The 21,938-nt window shown below is 39.9% G+C and overlaps 1 protein-coding gene across 1 annotated transcript in view; it reads right to left on the bottom strand.

Annotated features, from left to right (window-relative positions):
* The window catches only part of AGPAT3 (1-acylglycerol-3-phosphate O-acyltransferase 3), a 50,005-nt gene extending 28,822 nt beyond the window's left edge, over positions 1-21,183 (bottom strand). Inside the window, exon 1 of the mRNA XM_026056754.1 lies at positions 21,079-21,183. The gene's annotated coding sequence lies outside the window, so the exon portion shown is untranslated. The remainder of the gene's footprint in view (positions 1-21,078) is intronic.
* Between the last annotated feature and the right edge of the window lie 755 nt (positions 21,184-21,938).

Genomic DNA, 21,938 nt, shown 5'->3' on the forward strand with positions numbered 1-21,938 from the left:
CAAAAGAAACAATTACAGACATATTTGTGTCAGTTTTAGTCACCAATAATTTTGCCTTATTTACCTGGTCAGATTAAACCTTGCCCAAGTTGAATGCTGTCTGAATATATACATATGTGTGTGTCTGTGTGTGTGTGTATATATATATATATATATATATATATATATGGCGGTTCGATTGCTCTGCTTTTCAAGTCCTTTTGTTCTTGAAACCAGCATTTAAAATTCTTTTGTTTAGACAATGTTAATGTGGCTTTGCTAGGTTAAAAAACTCTCTATATATTACATCATATATATATTATATAACATTATATATAATATACTCTCTCTATATATAAATTATATATATATAAACCATATATGTGTGCACACACATATTTCTGTAGGAAGCTTTATTTCTCTGTTTTGGAACAGGGTTTTACAATTTGGCAGGTTTGCTGGAACACCCTTTCCTGAATCTCCCACTCTGATTTATACAAATCATAAGCTCCTAAAAAAATAAAAAAAATAAAAAATAAAAATTAAGAGTTCCTTCATTCTCTTTAAAGAGAGAAATTTGCTGACAGCAAATGGCCAGAGAGCTAGCAAGCTATTAGCTAGTTGAACTGGCAAATAAAGTAGCAAACTCAGCAACAGTAAGTGATTTCTTTAAACGTTTAGGAATGTTTATCAGATAGCCTACATAAATTTCATAACATCAGTAATTTGGCACACTTCACAGAACAGCAAAGGGTGTAAAGCAGTACAAATGTAAACATTGCATAAAAATGCAGTGTTTGAAAAAATGTTGCCTGTTTCCATATCAGTGTATTGTATTGTTTCCTGAATGAACAGAAGCGCACTGTCCTAGATGGCCCTTGGAGTAACTCCCCCGAATGGAGGGACATTCGCTGAAGTGAGCCATACAATTGCAAAACAGGAAACTTGATATATGCAACTGCCGCTACCCAGGTCAACAGTAAGTTCAGTCCAAGAACTACACAGGGTAAGCACCAAATTTCTTCAAAGCTGTAGCTTCCCAGGATCCCTTTGGAAGGGAGGCCAGGAGCATGGAGGATGCTCGGTGTTTATTCTCAATTAAGCCTCCTGCTGCAAGTGCTAAGAGGACTTGGTGGCTAAGAGGAGGAGGGAGATGGCGGTCTTGAAATGCAGAAGGTGAAAGAGCAGAGAGCAGGRAAGACGAAGGTGAAATACAAGAACAAAGCAGGATGGGGAACAGATCATCAGACCCTGCGTCCCTCCAAAATCTGTACGTTTGGACTTGCAACATTGACCTGCCTTCTGTGCATCACTCTCCACCTCCATGCCAATGTTTAGCATGTTATTTCCCTCCCCTCACCACATGCAGCTACAGGAGTTATTGATAAGTCTGAAGAAATCCTCATCACACTCATCTCTCCCTCTGCTTGCCAAATCCATGGCTTAAAACAACCATCTTGTGTTCTGATATCTATTTGACAGCTACAACTATGTCTCAGAGACATAGTTCATGTCTTTGATTTAGTCAGGCAGCAGAAGCTTACTAATTGCCAGAAAAAAAAAAAAAATCTGAATTTGGCTATTCATTTCCTAACCCTCTGGGCACAGGAAGGAAGCTGCGTGCACACACATATGCATTTCACATTGCTGCAGCCCTCTTCAACTCTGCCCTTCACATCAGCTTCCTTAGATTAGGTTTGCTCCCAGTGGACTAGCAAAGCAGGCACTAGTCAATCCAAAAATTTCTCAGACACGTCAAGAGGACAGTAAACTCAAATATACCTGATTTATCTTGTTTCCTCTCCACATAAACTTCTATTTTCAGCAGTGAAGCTTCTATCATTGATCTCTAGAGAACAACAAAGATTTTGTTTTTAATCCTCCCCTCACCATAGCAATATGTGTACTAAGTAGAAAGATGGTCTACTTAGTAAAATGCACTTGATGCTATTCCTGAACACAAGGTACAAAATAGTCTCCTAATGGTTTGCAAGGGTTTTTTTTTTACAGCAATTTCTCATGAACTCAAGTTCCCATCAATTTTCTGTCATTACAAGATGCTTCCTCAGCTCTGTTGTTTTGCTAAAAAATTTTGAATAAGGGCTATTATATTTTAAGAACAATATTTTTTATTGACATATTTCATATTCTTGTTTCTAGTTAGTTTCCTCTGCCAAGTTTCTTCCTCTCCCCTATGTTAATGCATTTTTGATATGTACACGCTGATGGCATTTTTGTCTTCTTACCTACTCCCATATATACAGCTAATTAATCTCCTCAATCTTTCCCTGGATGAGGGTTCCTGTGAGCGCTTTATGATCTTTGCTATACATCTCAAAATTTTGCTTTCAGCTTCCAGTTTTATAAATAAATTTGAGTATGTGAAAGTGAACAGAGTATGTGCTTGATGGTGACACGTAGGAAACTATCTTAAAATGACTACTAATAAACCTGTATTTCAGATGACAGGACAAGTGGGAGAAGGAGAGAGACCTGAGCTGTTGACCGTATCTTTTCCCAGGCAAATTCCTAACACAGGATGAGAGGTCAGGTCTTCATATATACAAGGCCAAATTGTGGATTCTTGCAAACGATTTGATTCTTTCCTTCCCAGACAAAAGGGCTGCCAAGAAAGAAAACCCATGGTCTGCACCTGAATTTACTTCAGTTTCCAGATGACCAAACTTGAGGGGGTTTTGACATTTTGAATTGGTCTTTCCTATGAAGCAGCCTTCAGAATGCTTACTTACCACTCACCTTTGGACACTGACTAGTAAGATGATGTATCAGTTCCTGAAATTTTGGATCAAGTTATTGGCCATAGTAGGAAGTCATCTTGGGACTGAGTTACAAAGTATAACACTTGACATGGCTTCTTTTACCCATTCACCTTCATCTTGCTGCACTATCTGAACATGGTCAGTACAAAGGGAGACAGTACTAATCTGCCCGGCAGTAATTATCAGGCACATACAAGAAAGCCATAACAGACATACCATCCATACTAAGGTCTAAGTCCCACCAGTGCACATATTTCATTACTGATATTTCACAAGTGTCTAACTTAAAAAAGCCTGAACACAATCATTGAGAAGATCAAGAACTTCCCACCAACAACAGCCCTTCACATTCCCAGAACTTATTCCAAAAGGAATTAACAACAATATACCTTCCCTGCCAAGGCTTCCTTTCTCTATTTTCAGATATTATGAGAAGGCTCTGATTGGTACTACTGCTAACTTTGTTAACCGCATACACGGAAGCACTGGAATGAGTTGCCCAGAGAGGCTGAGGAATCTCCACCCTTGAAGAGTCTCAAAACCCATCCAGACAAAGCCCTCAGCAACCCRCTCTTATCAAAAGTGGCCCTGTTTTCAGCAGGGCTCAACCTCAAAAGGCATGCCCCAAAGGTCCCATCCAACCTACTTTTATTTATTTTTTTTTAATAAATGCTTTCAAAATTATGAGCCTTCAATTAGATCCCAAAATAAAAAAGGCTGTTGAAACCTCATATTTGACCATGGAAAACCATCCTGGGACCTCCTCCTCCTTGAAATGGCATCAAGTGCACTTGGCAGAAGGGTAGGTAATGCACTTTAAGCAACAATAATTAAGTCCAAACAGCCTGAGTTTTCACTCTACTTCCCAGGTGGTTTTTGCTGCCTGCAGTGAGCTTTATGTTGCCATGGCTACTCTTGCAAGCATTTCATCCCTCCTTTAAAACCAATCACATCCTAAATGCAGTGTAGACATACCCTATCAGGTAACTCAGCCATYGCTTCCTTTTTTTCCCCTGTCAGCTCTGCAAATCTAAGATTTGATTTAAAGCAAGTTCATCCCCTTTCCTTCTTAAGATAGATGTAAGTTAAGTATTACTTTAAGTATTTGTTTCTTTACTCTGAATCTCTTCACTAGCATTAAGACAAGTCTCATCATTTATTGTGCTCTTCCTTGCTCAATCCTGAGATGTACGTTCCTTTTTCAGTCATTTAATGGTATGGCAGCTTTCTGTAACACACTTTCAGCAGCTACAGTTTTCACGGGGCCAGGTTGATCCCTTTGGTTTACACCTAAGAATCACATTTCTAGCAGGGAAATCTAGTTCCACCTCCACTGTCCTTTCCCCTCCTCCCTCCTGCCCCTAAAATAGAATTTCTCCACTGCTTCCTAGGTGGAGATCTCAACAGTAACAGAAGACAGTCTACAGCAAAGAACAACAAAAAATACCCCAAACCCCAAATCATCTTAAATATCTGAAAAAGTAGAGAGAGCACAGAAGAATTTCACCACGCTGCATTTCTGACCTCCCCCCATCTTTCTCATCCCATCACAGACTGGTTTCCTGTGAACAACAGCTCCTAAATCTTATCCTATCTCACATTGGAAAATGGAGCATTTCTTTGAAATCAGTGATTGGACATGGCCCAATGACTTCCCAGTCAAGCGCAATGGGAACATGATTTGACAGTTTGCCCAGCAACTGGGCTGAACTGTGTTTAGTTATGTTCACGGTGAGATCAAGTAGCTTACAAAGGTGGCTCTTCAATGCTGACTTGACTTCCCAGAAGTTAAGCACGATGTCCATTATTGCAGCAATTATGCCGTGATTATACAGGCATATAAATATAAGCAAAAATAAGGAGCCTGAATGGTTTTAATTCATAAAAAACAAACCATTTTGTCACTGGTTTCTGGCAACATCTTCTAAATTTCAAACCATTAAGTCACATTTTTCACAGCACAGTCTGACATCATTTGTTTGCAAAGGGCATACAAATCAGCCACTGGGAACCGAGCACCTGGGGAACTGTTGCACAACCCTAGCGAAATGCGAACAGCATCTGCCTCTCTGCAGTGGAAGTCTGGAACAGAGCAGTCACTGCAACAAGCACGAGAAGCAAAGTCCCTGAGGTCAACTTGGTTTGTGTTCAAGAGTAAAACCATGCTGTGCATGTTGACAGCAACTCTCCCAGTCTTTCCTCTAGCCTGTAATACCTTATGTTTTTCCTAAGCTCCAACAAATATATAGAAATTTCCCTTTTGTTCATATGTAAACACTGTTCTGGTTGCAGAGAGGAGCTTGAGTAACCAGCTATTAATTATTAGAAAGCAGCCTGCAAAAGAAAGGAATTTAACAAGTAGTTTCATGAGGCTGGTTCCCTAAGAATTTGCATTTTAGCACTGATTGACACTTCTATGATCTGACATCTCCATACATACCCTGATATCAAGTAACACCCAAGTTTGTCATGTTAAGGGAACTCGAGTGAGGCTGCTGCAGAACCATTCTCCTCTCCCTGACCACTCCCATGGCCCCTCGATGGGTTCAAAACATATAGCTGAGGAGAGGGACACAGATAAATGTGTCCCTCAACATTTCCATGCTTGCAGATCCATGAACAGCAACCACAGTAGAGAAACAGCCTGGGAAATCCAAATTAAGACGACTGTCCAAAGCTTCAATTTCTCTGTAAACTCTGCACTTATTTGAATACATTACGCTCTTAAAATCGCATGGTTTGATCCTATGGTTGAGTTAGGAAGACACTGGAGGTTTGATCTCTAGGCACTCATCCCACAGACAACCACCCAGTCAATGTAGGACACATCTTTTCAGAGCTTTAGTTTAAGCTGTCTAAATAAAGCAGCAGAGCATACAGTGGCTTTCATACAAATGTGGTGATATATAAAGCACAGCAGCCCATAGATTATGGGCACATTATCCATAGATAATAGACTTTATATAGAAATGTATCATGTTGCACTTCATGTGTCAAGTGATAATTTGTGCAGATGCACCCGGGGGGTGGGGGAGACCTTCTCCCCCATCATGTTTAGATCCATTCTTCTGTATGGTGAAGACAGTTGTATTCTACAGGTTTAAGAGAATTTACAAACCAAAGCGTAGTTCTTCTCTCCCCATCATTTTGTTTAAGAAACATCAGCTTCTCAAACCCAGAAACATCATCAGCTTCACAAGCACTAAGTTTCTAATTGCTTAGAGCCAAAGTTCTCTGCTCTGCCACCAGATGCAGAGAAAAACAGAGAACAGGAAGGTCTGGAGGACACTGGGGAGTTTTCCCCACTGCACTTCTCTTCCCTCCGTGCCTACAGAGTCCCTCTGGGAGGACTATGCAGGCCTGCGAGCTGAAGCAGAGCCTTTGCTCTCCAAGGTATCAACCCTTTTTGCAATTGCAAGTCCTTATAAGAGCTGGTAAAGTGGTCTAGCATTTAGATACATAAATAATATACTAAATATAGATGAGGCATATATATTTTTAAACTCCTTCCTAAGAGCCCACCACCCATAAAAGGACACTCTCCCCACCCCAACCAGGCTTGAAAGGCAGGAGCTCACCAGAGGAGCAGTGCTTTTTCCATTAGCTGTGCTGTTCCCCTAGGGGCTTGGAACTGGTGCAGAAACAGTGGTAACAGATGATCTGGCTATTCATTTTTGCCTATTTATTTTCCTCAGAAGTCAACTTTTCTTTAAAATAATATTTTAATAGGCAGTCACTATACAGTCTCCCACTGTGCTATTCTCTTAAGAAACGCACAAATCGAATACTAACTTGACAGGAGCAGGTCTTTAAGTTCATGTTTGATTAGTTTAGCATTTACACTGCAGTAATTCCCAGAATTCTTAACCATCCTGGGGTCCAGCTATGCCAGACTCTGCAGACACAGAAATGCCTTGCCCCCACTGGGTGTAAATCATTCCTCTGATCTGTGCAAATTAGGAATCTGTAGGTTATTCTACTTAAGATACCAGATTGACGGCAGCCAATAAATACAACATGCAATACAAATATTCTCTCCAAGAATACAATGATTGCAAATACAAATAAAATGTAAGTGAAATTGGAAGATAGATGGCATTAAAGATGATGTGCCAAACTATTGTTTCCAATATCTGAAATCAAAAGATCAAAGCACAATTATGTTCAATAAGCAATAAAAGAAATGGCCAGTGAAATTATGCAGCTCATTAAAACTCCCTGAATATATATGCAAGTATAGCATTGACCTTCATCCTTCTCTCCCTCTCTCAAAAAGAAACCCTAAACTGTTGCAAAATAAAATACATCAGTCAAAACTTTGATCTCAATTATTTCACTCTTAACACAGAAAAGTGCATTTATAAAATCAAAATCTTAAGCAGCTTCACTCATGAGAATTTCAGGTGATTTGGCAAATCACTCAAGTTACAAGGCAGGGCTAGGAACTTAGTAAAATCACGGAGTTACATTACTTTATTGTTCTAACAAGAAGTGCACCAATTAATCTAACTACATATTATTATTTCAGGTTCCTTCGCTGGCCAAAAGCTGGAACTTTTTGACAGATTTGGCAAGAGGGGTTGCAGAGAGAAAATAAAGTAAAAGATATTTGTTTTGAATATTTTGTATCTTGGAAAGACTCAGTTAAAAACACAAGAAAATAGAGCACATGATCCTTATGGGTTCACCCTATATATTATTCAGTGATTACAAGCACAAGTAGAATGATAAATCCATTACTTATGTGTTAAGTGATTCACTGATTGCTAAACAAGGACAATTCTTGAAGGGTCTCATGTTGTGGGAACACTTTCACCAAGGAAATTCAGTGTGACAATAACAACTGACCAAAGGGGAGGGGGGGGAATTCTTTGATGTCTCCTGCTCTTTTCTTATGCTCATCATCTCTGTGGACTTTATTTTGTACTACAGGTTATACTACCTGTATATGTAATAGATTGTTGCAGTGTGTTTTGGGAAGCATTCATACCTTCTTTTTGCTGGGCTGGATTTCCCAGATTGTTACTGAGGTTGGTGGCATGCTCACATCAGGTACGCAGTGAGGGAGCCAGCCAGCCCAAAGCCTACAAGGCGCCAAGTTAGTCCCCGAGAAACAGAGACCCTTTGATTCCTCAGGTGAATTCCTTAGAGAGTACAGACTACATTAGCCCAGAGGGTGACCAAACACCTCCCATCTAGCAAGCTAATAAGGGTGATCCAATCCAAGGAAAGCAAAAGATCGTGGATGGAATTATAGGAAAACTGGGTTAATCTCTCAATATGCAAAGTTGATTCCCCGCTGAATTGGTGATCTCTCATCTTAATCAGCCCAGCTCTGTTGGAGGACGGTTGCAGCAGTCAAAGTAAGTAACAACAACAACAACAGTCTTTGTAGCTACTTCCTACAGAGCAGACATCACATTAAAAAATTAGGAATCTAAAACACGTTTCGAAAGTTAGCTCTCTTCAAGCATCAATGCATTGAAGAGTTAAACGAGCCAACCAAAAAACCCTCACTCAAAACAATGTCAGAAAAGCACTATGAAGTACTAGGGTTAGGTTTCATCAATATCTAATCAGAAAGGTCTGAATAAGCTTTCTTTTCAGAAACATATAGATGATGTCATTAATTTCCTCCTGAACCTTGAGGTTGTGGAAGAGGATCTGACCTAATACCAGTTAATTCCTGCTGTGTGCAGGATTGTAATCTGTCCTGCAAACCAGTTCTGACCTGGATTCAAGTCAAGAATTTTAGACTGAACAAACCAGGCTGCTCTTATGAACAGAAAACACAAAACATTACAAATAAAAGAGATGAATGTGTTATGCCTGTGTGTATTGCACACAAATTTACATTTGTATCAATATAAAGGCACAAGTGATTTACACTACACTTATACTTGAGTCAGGACATGCAAATAAATACCTTGACTTCATTCACGTATACGTGTACAACTTTGTTTAGTAAAGAACATTTAGTTGTACAGCTGTTAACAATACCTTTAAACTCAGCATATCCTGTGTTCCTTCCACATTAAAAACAGTGAAGTCAGCTCTTACATATGTTCATATCTTGAGCATGTGAACATTTTTAAGAACAAAGAGACTACCAATTACACAGATTTTAATCTGTGCTACATTGTATGGCTGAAAAATTGCGTATCTGCAAAGATTTACTGTAAAGCACAAACATAAATAAACTATGTGTACACACACACTTGCTTGTAGTCTTGTAAATAACACAGCATAACTGCCGCAAGGAAATAACTTAGCAAAAACAAAACCAAAGTAGCACCCCACAGATTTTCATTTATCTGTCTCCTCATTACTCTGAAAACACAAAAACAAACCAATAAAAACCCCACACATTACTCTGGAGACTTGTCCTCAGCAAAATCACATCCTTTGGAAAGTCTGCCAATTGTAACCGTATTAATTATAACTCCAGCATGCTTTTTCTTTTCTTTTCCTTTTTTTCCCCAGCAGAAATGACATGCAATTTTTCCACTCAAACTAGTCAACAGATTGTATTCAGGCTTCCAAAAGTTGCTATTTGCTCCAGACACAGCTCTAAGAAGTTCCAAGATTTCTTTTGGCTGGAAGTCTTAGACGTACGTAGAAACACAGAGCGATGAAGCCAGCCCAGAAACCTAGAGCAGCCCTGCCTTGCGCGGGGCTGCTGCTCTGCCCTCCCCGCAGGCCACGCTGCCGAGGGCTCCTCCGACACTGCGTCCTGCTGCCAGGCCATGGCAGAAGAAATGATGGCAGTCCTTCATTTGCCCCTGCCTGAAGCATTTCTTCTGAAGGCTCAGGCGTCGCACAAAGGAGTTCACGTATTAGCTGGGCACAGTAAACAGGAAAGACATATTTGCCMTCTTATCCAACACCTGCTACGGCATCCTTAACCATTGCACTCTCAGCTAAATAAAAACACATAGAAACACCAAAGACCACCACCAAGTCCTGTGACAACTAGCAGGGCACTGGCACGGGTCGGGGAGGAGGGAGGGAAACCACGCATTACTATGTGCATCACCGTCCAAAAGCAATTTAAAAGGACCACCACACCCTTCACCCCACTCCCAGGAAAACATTAAGGACAAAATACCACCACAGACGCAGCCCAAAATTCAACTTACCAGTACAAGTAATAGGCTAAAGCCAGTGCAAGGAGCGTAGCACAAACTCCAGCTAGCAAGCACGTACCCGAGTGGCTTATCAACATCTTTCCAATTTGTTATTGCTTAATAGAACCAAAAAAGGAGGAGGAAAAATGGAATGGCAAAAACGGACGATGCGAGTCTTCGCTTGGAAAGTAAATCAGTCTTGACATGGAGGATGGATTATGATGACAAAAGCACATTGAGGTAAATCTGGAAGCGCTGCAGCTACTGAAACTGCCTGCTCAGCACCAGGGAAGAAAGCTGGGTGTCCACTCCGTTATGCTGGTTAGTGAAACACCAAACTAAAAAAGCCCCTCTTACGTCAAGAATGAAGGCATGATCGAGGCATAAGTGGACTAATATTTAAAATAGGTAATACTTCTCAATAAATATTACTGTCAGGTGGTGTTGCTGACAAACCAAGCTTCTGCTCTAATCCAGTAATCTTCTTACAGCAAATTACCATGCTACAATCAACCGGATTCGCTCGCTGGATGAGGTGCGTATGTTCTGCACAGCTGCCCAGCGCTTTTAAGAGCTGACAAAGGACAAAGTTGGAAACGATCAAAAAAGCAGCTCCCACCACGGCAGGTCTTGTCCCTCGGCGAGGGGCCAACACAAGGTTCGCGTGCACCAGAGAAAGGGTTTGGTCTGCATGTAGAGTGGTGCCTTCGTGGGGTCGAAGGGCTGCTCACCTTCGCAGTGAGATGAAGGGTGATCGTCAAACTATGCAGACTAAAGAAAGGGGCTTTGCAGGCGCCAGGGAGCAGGTCCTGGGCTCGGAGGGGAGGCTGGGGCTCTGCTGCCCACTCCCTTCCTCTACATGTCTCCAAGGACAGCTCTGCTAAATAAACCACTGAATAAAGAGGCTGGTGTTTTTTCTCTACTATGCTGCTGCTGTGATTAAGGCCCAGGGGCCTGTAGCAGTTCAACACTGTAATCTTAACGGTCCAGACAAATAGAGGCTCGAAGCCATGCCTACACAGGGACACAAGAGTCAGGCGGAGGATCGTGATTACTTCCATTTCATCTACAGTTACACCAATACGGCCCCTCGTAGGAATACGGTTCTTTTACTGGCATCACTGATACTCACGAGGGAAGATTTAGGCCTCTGAAAGGAACCAGAGGAAACAAAATCCAAAGTCCAGCTTAAATACCACTGAATAATTAAAGTGGTAGCCACAGACCCAATGTTTTCATTTGCTCACCAAACTTCAGTAGCAGCACTGCAGAAAGCTACTGGGATGCTTGCTAACTCCTCTTAAATCCCTGACTGCCCTGTAAGTGGAGATTTTATTCAAGTGGAAAGAGAGTACAAAAACACTTAAGAATGAAGTTTTACAATCAAAGAAACATGCAATATTTGGAACTATTTGCAAGTATGGCCAAAAAGAGGATAAAAAAAGCCAAAAACTTAAAAATCACGGCCAAATTAAGAGATTTTATCTGATATGAAATTCAGCAGAGCTGAGTGGAAAAAATAGGAATGCCTTTGAGTTAAAGAGGCACATGCATACAAGATAAATATGACATGTTCTAGAAAATTTGGTGAGGAGGGTCCAGTGGATCTGGGCCTATAAGAAACAGGCATCTCAAGCAGGGTAGAAACATCACAGCATTCATGCATTAAAGGAAAACTTCAAGCGCTCCCTACGAGGGAATTCGAAAGGCCCTCCTACCGTCTTGTATTCTGTGCAAAATAGTCCAAGACTATTTTAAACATTTCTCCAGCCTCACCTGCAACTCAACCACGTATCTAAAGTGGTTGCACAGGTAACAGGCTTACTACCATCCACATCTCCACAAGTTGAGGAGATGGCTTGCAACTGCATTCCTTGCTTGGGAATAATCAGTTTTTATGGACTCCAAGGGAATTTTTACTGATTGTGCTCCCCAGTCTTATTTTGAGACTGGCCATACTGGTTTTGTTCTCAATTATAAATACAACATTTTATTTTCAACACAAAAATTTGAGACACCAGAACACATACGTAGTTCAGAGGTGACAGAAGGTTTCCAAGCATGCATAAACTGGTACTTAGCCTATAGTGTGCAATAGATGAAGCCAAACCAACAGTCTCTAGGACTGCTGATCAATACTTTTCCAGAGCACAATATTCAGTATAGAAATTGCATACAATGCAATATGACTGGTCACAGGACCATCAAGATTCTGTAAATGAACACCAAAAGTAAAGCAGCAATTACAAAAAAAACTCATTATTTTTTTAATTAGGAATTTACAATAATTACCTATATTTGGAACAAGGCTTACTTGGTATTTCTACTACAAAACCAGTTCTAAAATTATAGACTGGTATTCAAACAGTGATTCTATAATACCAGCCCTTATATAACAAACAGAAAGGAGTTATCTAACAGAAGCACTATTAGTACAAAATGATTTCTGAATAATAGGCCTCTTGTATTGTATAAAATAATCAATGTTATGTAATTACATAGTGTTGCCAATCTTAGTCTCTGACGATTAAGAAAAAACTCAATAGTGTCTACTCATCTCTAAGACTATGGAAAATGATCCCCTCTGCTCCAAGTGGTTGAATTTTCAAAGAAGGCGGGAATTCATCTTTTGTATTCAAATAAGAATAAACTACAAAAAAAATTTCAGCAGTGCAAGTGCATCTACAACAGAGTTGTAAAATCTAGTAACCCATCCAAAAGCCCACTTTCAGCCACAAAGAATGGTTTGTGGCTACAAAAGGAGGAAGAATATAAGGATGGAGGCAAGGGGGTATAAATTTGAGTTATCTTCATCTTGTGTGAATCTGGAAAACTGTTTGTGATAGAGATTCCTTACCTGTAAAATAGGGATGCAAAATAAGGGATAAAGAAAAATCTTGGATGATCATGGACTAGATTTTTAAGTATAATAAGAAGGYTGACATCCTTTGCTTTCTGCATGGAAAGACTATGCAAAACCACCTCTCAAACACGAGAAACAGAGCCAACCAGGACACATCTGTCAACATGCAAATATGCTGTGGCTGAACAAGGACACAAGTTCTGACTGCTGCTAAATGAAGTTTCAACGAACACTGTATGTGCATCTACAAATCCTTACCCAAGTTCAAAGCATTTCTTTGATGTACCACATATTAATTTGGAAGAAACTGAAAGTCTGTCTTTCAAGAAGTGCTGAGCTGCTTTCAGTGTTTGGTATAAAGCATCACTTTTTGCAAAACAGGAACAACGACTGCATCTGCAGTAACACTTTTCTTCAGTTACCCCAGCACCACATGAGCAGCAGTGCCGCTCCACTGAACAGAGTAGGAAGCTGGTTCTCGGGGCTGCCCATTAGCAAATCGGCCCCTTCCTGAGGGCAGACTGAGACAATGCAAGACTCAGAACATCCGCCTTTCTCACTCATGCTTGACACTTCTGCTCTGGTGCTTGCTACCACTATCTGAACTGCAAAGATGGAAAAGCTTAAAAAGTAAATTTAAAAAAAATTAAGAAACACAATAAAGAGAGGGCCCCAATGACAACAGAGAACTATCCGTATCCTGTAAAAGTCATAGCTTCAACACAGAGGAGAGACAACAGGAAAGCTTTCCCCTGTCAATGCTCTGCTATATTGAAACCAGAAATTCCACAGAAGAACATGCACCTTATTCACTCAAACCACCCAGACTCCTAACTGTTCATAGCTTACCAGCACATACCTAGCAGTGAAGAAAGGCTGCTYCAGAAGAGTTCAGAAGCAGAACGGACACCAGCTATTTGTCACATACAGTCCACAGGCTTCTTCATGGATCTGTGACAAGTAAGAATAACCAGCCTATTGTCAGTAGACTGAYATTTGTTATACGGATAAGGATGTCCGGCTCTAGACATTTCTTCAGAGGGAGTGTACGCTTTCACCAAAAAATTTTCATGGGTTCAAGTTGGGGGGAGGTGGGAGGCGTGAGGGAGAGAGGGAGGGAAAGACGAAAGCTGTTGTTCTAAAGTATTTAGTTTTGGAAGATCTCAGTCACAAGGGAGACAAAAGAGAAGTAAAAATTCTAAAAGCAGAAATGGTAGGTGTTCTGTTGGGTGACTAATTGTCACTTAGACAGCTTAAGATAAAACCCCATTGCTTACAGTCAGGAAGAAATAAGAGGTGAGAAATTTGGCTTGGAACAACAACAGGTACAGCACCCAATCAGTTTCTCAATCAGTTCATGCAAGCTGAAGCAGCAGTCTAAATTGTACTAGCGAACTTGATGCTGCAGAGGAGGATTACGTTCAATGTAATGCTACTTTGTACAGTGCTGCATACAATCTGCTATTTACAGTCCAAATGGTAACAAAGCAAGAAAGGCAGTGCAGGACAGAACGACAGCGATCCACACCTTTGTCCCCTCCGTTCTTTCTTGTACGCAATCCAACTTTTATTCTCTTTCCTGTCACCAGCACCATGCTTCCATCTGAATACAACAGTATACTACTTTTGGATGATTTCACTGACAAATATTTTACAACATTGTTATTGGTCTGAATTAATAATTATCCTTGTTGGCAGATGGCTTTTTGCATATTCACACGACCAGATATCTTTCTGAAAAAGAGAGGGCACAACTGAAGCAGACTGATTGCAAAAACACACACAGACACACTGGACAAAGTTTTTGTTCTGTGTTCTCAGACAAGATGATTACACTAGCCCATTCTGGCATGAATATCAATAATCTTTTTGGTGCAAGTGCAAGAAAAAAACCCTTTTCTCCTACACAAATTTGGAGACCATATTTTGAATGCAAAGCTGAACTCTGTGTGCATGAACATGTGCTTTTGCACATGTTGAAGTCTTTTTAAATTACAACCCAAACCATTTTATAAATACAGTATGCCACTCGTTCAGAAAATTAACTTAGACATGGAAAGTTTATTTGTTAATTTAAAGTTCAGACTATTATCAGCCATCAGCTGGGAAGTTGAACAGAACCTGCTCTGCAAACACTCCATCCATTTTCAAATGCATGTGGGAGAAAGACCTGAAAGAAATAGCTATAGCTCTCCCCAGTTCTTAAGATCTTCCATCTCCTGGTATCTTGGCATCCGACTGATAAATAAGCCTCTTGTAGTATACAGTTAATTCAAATCACTATGAATTCTTCAGCGCCAGGGACCCTTCTATGGTAACGCACAGTTGAAAGATACTGCCAAAGAAGATCAGAAATCTGGGGTTGGTTGCTGTTTTCACGACTCGGTTCCACTTGTTTAGTTTCTTCTGAACAGCAGGCTTTTAATGCAGTAGTTGAGAGGGAGACGACCCAAATATCTTTTTACTGAAGACTGCAGGGATACTTGAAATGACTAGCCCACTAGAAATGCATGCCTTCTTTGCATCAGCAAAATTCAGAGAATGAATTTGCACGAGTGCTACTCCACAAGTGATAATGAAAGCACAAAAGTTTGCATGGATGCTCTCCGCTTTTTTTTTTTTTAAATCATCATCTCATGTAAATTAGCTCAAACTAGATTAGATGAAAGGACATTAAAAACAATTCTGACACCGTAAGTCCCTTCACAGTACTACGAGTGCCGTGGCACTGAGACTAATCCAACTATGGGAGATTTCTCTGAGTCACCTAACCCGAGCCAGATTAGYGAATGTGTGCATGGAATTTTTTTTTAAAACATCAATTTACATTTCTGTTGGGGACACACAGGATAACTAGAGTACAGATTTTATTTTCTGTCACCTGGCACAGTTATAAAGAGCTGAAAGAAACGTTATATGAAATTATTACTATAAAAGCAGGCACCCGTTTCTCTTGAAGCTTTCAGTGTTTCAGAATAGTTGGGCTGCCAAGTCAAAAATTGCTCTCCATCATTTGAAGAATTATAAACTAATTAGTAAATAGAGGTGTTAATTGTACCAAAGCCTTACATTCAAAAGAGCCCGTGTGCCATGCTCAAATTCTGGATGTCATTGCTCCTAGCTTGACACTGCTCTTCAAAAGCTCCTCAGTTAGGAAAAGTAATAGTTTGAGAAGCAGCATTTATGCTCTTATGATTTATTTTTATCCATCAGAATAACCCTTAGCTTATCTGCAATTACATGCCAAAAAACAGGTATTCAAGGATATTAAAAACTGCCTGCAGTTCAATGCAATGTGTTAATATTGAATATATTTATAGACAATAAGTCTAGCAAACCAGGCTAGCTTCATTCAAAATAAAAAAAAATAGACTGGTCTGATCATCAGAACTAAATCTAAAAGAATCAATATTTCTCCTATCAAGATATATATAACAAGAACCTTCATGCTATTTATTCAGCAATGTATAATTGCTTCTTGAGTCTGCAATCTGTGCTGTTCACTTTCAAGCCCATTAAACATGAATTACCTCTTTTCTGATTCATTCTATTTAAACTCCTTTAACTTGACTATGATAACCCAGATTTTGGAAGTATCTATAATAATCCAAATTGTGCTGCATTAATAAAAACTATTTTTGTTGCTAAATTCATTACTCCTCCCCATCTTCCAGGCAACTGAGAGATCATCCAGACGTGTTGTTTGATTGCTCGCAGGTCCCCACTCCCAGGCACAGAGGCTCACTCTTAACTCATGCTTAAGGTTGTCATCTCCTGAGGTTTGCTTGCATAACCGCTTTTACAGCTATTCCCCAACGCAAGTCTATACCAACAAGATACAAAACAGATGCAAAAGTTTTTTTGATGTTTTTCTTCAGAATTTTAAGTTGTTTTTTTTTTTTTTTTTAAATAAATCATTCCAGTAGGCCTGCTTCTGAGCAGTTAACCCAATAAAGGTGAAGAATACAGATAGCTGTGGGTACACAGGGACAAACAGCCTTAACAGAGCAGCACATAGCCACTGGTTTCTAAGTCTATTACCAAATACCCCATTGCTAAATTGGTGTGCAGTCTCAAACAGCGCAAATGTTTTGCTTCTGGGATACACATAACAGCAATAAGTGGCTACACCTTCAGTACAGAAAAAAGCATCACAAAGGAAGATGCTTATTCATCTTACGCCTTTTGCTCTGACATTTTATCTTGCCATACAGATCCAAAGTACCCAGATGACTCCTTACTGAGGGCAAAAAGCTCATAAAGCTAAGGGGAAGGAGTATCATCTGACTTGTTGGTCTTACAGCAGGGAGTAACAAAACAGGCYACCACAGACAGGTCCCACAGTGCAAACACCCTTGTGGTTGTCTGCTACGCATCTGGCATGCACCGAGTTCCTAAACGTACATTCATTCTTCATCATGAAAACATAACTGTTGCCACAACAGCCCAGCAGCTGCATCATCTGTTCATACTGCACTGAACTTGCTTCGCTTTTGCTGCTCTTGTTAATGTTGCTTCAGGAGTGAAGGATATTCTGTTTTTAGAGGGGCATCTTTTATTTGCCAGCCATTTTCAATTAGAAATGTATACAGCTGCAGAACCTCCAACTCCTCAGCCTCAGGCCAAACCATTCTTGGGCAGCTGGCGAACTGTCCAATCAAACTTGAACGCCAAAACCAAGGCAAAAAACAGAGACTCTTTCTTAAAAGGGAGAATAAAAGTACAGAGCTTGGGCAAGCGTACCCTTGTGACAAAGCTGACATTGCTTATAAAGAACAGTAATACCGTGCCAAAACGTCTGTTGAGACAACATCCATGTTCCCATCTGTACTTCCTGCTGCTTTGGGAAACATTGTCAGAAGTCCTGAATGCACAGCCTTTAAAACTTAAACTTTAAAACTTAGATCACACATGTAAATGTTGCAGTGGGAGCAATTATTTCTATTCTGAAAACGATTACAAAAGAATAATAATACATGCCTTCATAACTTCTTTATAAGCATTTTAGTTTGGATTATTTTTTCCTCTCAAAATAAATATCCCTAATAGGCAATTAGCAATCAGAGGTTGGTTGAGCAAAGGAAGTTGGTCCTGCGTAATCCAGCTCCTCGGTGTATACATTTTGAATGAAACAAGCTTTAACAGCACACTTATTTAAAGTTAAGCCTTATACAAGACATCTCACAGGCTAAAGGACCAGAAACATGAAAGAGCTTTAGAGCCTAAATTAGGACTTAGAAATAGGTGCTTAAATGCCACCTAAGAGTAGCAACCACCAAGCCTCTTGCACAGGGCCTAAGAGACCCAGTTTATATATCCTTTATTTCCACCAGCTAAATTCCCCTGTGCTGGAACCGGTCCTTGTGCGTGCCTGGAGCAGCAACCACCTTGGCAAGACCAGACAGCACTGGGTCTTGGGTCCAAGCATAGCCAGCATCATCTGACAAGGCTGTTCCTCTCCCTAAGTCTCCTGAGGAACAAAAGCAAGCAGCGCATAGTCCGAACATCGAGTGCTTCATAAAACACAGTTGGTACACCCACTTCCAAATAAAGTCACAACAAGGGGAGTTGACCACTTTCTGTTGCCCCCTCTTACGTGCAGGCTCAACAGTTAAAGAAGACCTGCTGAAGTGAAAGACAAAAAAAATATTTTCGCCAACCTGAAAAAGCTCAAAGCAACATTTTCCACCTTGTACAAGAATATTCTGTGCTATAATATACATACATAAAAGACCCAAGCCTTTTTGTGTGCTTCTAGACTAACAAGGAAACTCAAAACTAGTCCTTTCTCATTTTCATAATGTCCCAAGCCAGTGCATTATCTAGTAAAAATAGATAGAGGAAAACATTACTTCCCTATATGTGCAAAATAGACTCTTGGCTTAAAATCAAGCCACACCAGACTAAGGGCAGGGAGCATATCCTTGTTAGAAGCCTTTCAGAGTATCAGTCTGCCAGTGAAGAGAGGCGTCTTTCTTACAGGCTTCTAAGCAACACGCTACCACAGGCTCTAAACCGGCAAATTAAATACGAAAACAGAGAAATTTTAAATGGCTTTCAGTGTACTTTACACTTCCCCTTTCTTGAACTATATAAGAAGTTCTTGAGGTTGTGACTGCCATCATTGCTTTTGTAAGCTGCTTTTTCAGTCTGCTGGATCTTTATATCCCTAAGTGCTCTTGCAAAGATCCCCCCCAGTCCTCCCCAGCAGGCATTTCCATAACATTCACAAATCAAACAAGTCAAAAGCTGCAGGAGCTCCCATAGCCGTAGCCTCCACCTGAATTTATATTAAAATTGAATCTTCCAGGAATTGTTAAAAATTATCACATTGGCAAGTCCAAGAAAGAGAAATTCCCTCATGAAGATACACAGAAAGGACAATAGCAGCAGATGGTAGCTATAAACTCTGTCTATGGACAAAGCCACAACATGAAGGGACAACCACTACACCAAAYGCAATTACAATTTAGTCTCCCCATAATTCAGTCCCTCACTTCTGACTGTGTGCCTGGTGATACCAGCTGTGCATTGGTTCATAAAGTAGAGGTTTGTTCTGCATAAAAAATATCTACCAGGACACTGAAAAAGTCTCAGTAAAATTTCTCTGGCCCATATTAATATCTATCGATTCACTCAGGATTCATCTGAACAATCAAGAAAGTGAAGGTTGAAAGAATTATTCATAGGACTATTCAAGCCATGCAGCTTCCAGCTTCCCTCCACTTCATTCAGAACATACAATTTCCAGATTATTCTTCCTTGCAGGCTCTATTGACCCCAGATAAAAGACCCAGGCACTCACTGCACAAGGGGAATGTGCACCAGGTTTAGCAACAGGCAGGGTACAAGAATCCCGGGTTCTCTCTTCTCCCAACAGAAGCAGAGCTTGAAAATTCAACAGCCTTGCACAGTTTATATAATCTTGTCTCCCAGCATATTTAAGTTCTCAGTAACACTCACATTGATGGCCTTTTCAGGCTTTTCACACACACCAAAAAAAAAAAAAAATATATATATATATATATATATATATATAAAAATAAACAAAAAGATTGCATCCATATAAACTGAGTAATAAGCTACAAAACAGCAAAACCATAAGAACTGAAGCTTTCAATCATTTCCCTGGCATTGCTTTTACATTAACAGCAATAAGCCCAGGCAAAAACATTCTGCAAAACCAGTTTTGAAAGTAGCGCTGGTCACTGAGACATTGTAAAAAGGCTATTTTCAGGAGCTGCAGACAGTCAACACTGACCAGATTTAGGTGCAATAATTAGTTGGCTTAGGGTAAAGTTTTGGTCCAAGAGTATTTGGGGCTTGCAGAAAGTGGTTATCTACCTACCCAACATGCTTTGGGTAAATAATTTAACTTTCTTTATAGCAAAAAAAATGTTCAGCTTCAGAAGGGGCATGACATTACATGAGGTTAGAATACATGCTCTGAACATAGACTGTGGCTGGTCCAGTATGTATCACACTGAATCAGAGCTTTGAGAAGTATCTCACAGAAACCAGAGTTTCTTGGGAAACTACTTGTCCTATAACAGATGTTGAAAGGTTACCAGCATTGYTGGTATTGGTAAAATCAGCAAGATTAAATTATTTTCCTATAAAAGAGCTACTAAGAGTCCATGAAGGGCAGGGCATCACAGAAGTCATCATTAAGATGTCAACATTTGACACTAGCCATTCCGCGGTTTTAAAATCTTGTCCTGATAAACCCTGTCCTATTGCTGTGTCAGTGGGGTCTCATCAGCTTTCCTGCTTTGCTGCCACCTTTTCTAGGAAAGACAAGAAAAAAGGGCAAAAAGAGAAGCAAGTCAGATGCTTTAGCACAACATTTCCCTATCTGGTTATTGGACAAAATTTATAGATATCTGAATTAAATGCAGCCCAGTCCAAGATTACTCTAGAATCAGCATTCAGGAGATTTCTAAGAATGCTACAAGAAGGTCTTTAAAAGCACTGTAAGGCCACACTTCCTCTTTTACATGTGAGTGTAGGGGGGTGAAAGATATTGTTTACTATTTATGGAGTCCTCTACAGGTTTCTCTGTGGTTAGTCTTCGCTGCAATCATTACTAACAGACAGAGCATTCAWGAGATGGTGCGAGCGAACACTACCGCAAGCACCAACTTGAAGAGCAGGTTCTGTCCCCAGATTAAATTACAAGAGCGCAAGATTTCTGACCCCTACCCAGCAAATCGTACGGATCATAGACTATGAAACAAACAGGATTTGCACCCCCATTTTTTTCTAGAAGCATCTTATTGCTACAGACAAAGCGCAGATACAATGATGTGGGGAAAGATTTCTTTCTTACCACCACGACCGTGGAACAATTCTGGCACCTGGCAACGTTCAGAGTAACAGGAGAATTTCCATCTCCTCCCTCCAGGGAAGTGCCACTGTTTCAAGAGATTTGCTTTCTCATTTGCCTACAGGCAAAAAAAAAAAAAAAAAACTTCAATTAATCAAGGTAAAATATATTTTGTTTAAAAACAAAATACAAGGCAAAACACATGAAGTTGCTAACCCAGGTCATAAATTCTCTGTAACTTAAACTCTTACAAAAATTACCCATGTTTCTCTTTTCCTAGGAGAAATAACTACTTTGTCTGTCTTCCTTGTACTAATATTACACTCTTCTCCAAGGGTACCATCTACTACCTCTTTCAGAAGGTCTAAGTGGCATGTACCTAATGAAATTAAAAGCAAATGTTCTCAACTTATATTTAGTACTGAAGTTTGCAGCTTCTATTCAGATCTGAGAAAGGGCTTTTATACCCAAGAACTAGTCTACTTTTCCCAGCTTTACTAATAAGCATAACAAAAGGTGTTTCTTTTACCTACAAACCTTGTCTTGATAGAAGTTATTTGAAAATGAAGCTGATTAAATTACCCTCTCTCAAAACACGCACTTGAATCCTGTATTTTATTAAGAGTAGGTTTTTTTTATGGTCTTGGAGTAATTAAGTTAATCATTATTTAATTTTAGAATTACTGAACTGAAGATTTACTTCAGACAAGCTCAGTTTTCATATAATTTAGTCTCAGTAATTAGAGACGTACTTTACACAGAGGTGGCTTGTTTAAAGCATGTTATCTAATTTCAGAAGCCTTATGCTATGACAGTTTTCTGCAGGGAACTATCAGAAATCTTCAAACTTTTTTTTTTTTTTT

Source organism: Apteryx rowi, unplaced genomic scaffold (assembly GCF_003343035.1).
Source record: "Apteryx rowi isolate R43461 unplaced genomic scaffold, aptRow1 scaffold_1320, whole genome shotgun sequence".
Lineage (NCBI taxonomy): Eukaryota > Metazoa > Chordata > Aves > Apterygiformes > Apterygidae > Apteryx > Apteryx rowi.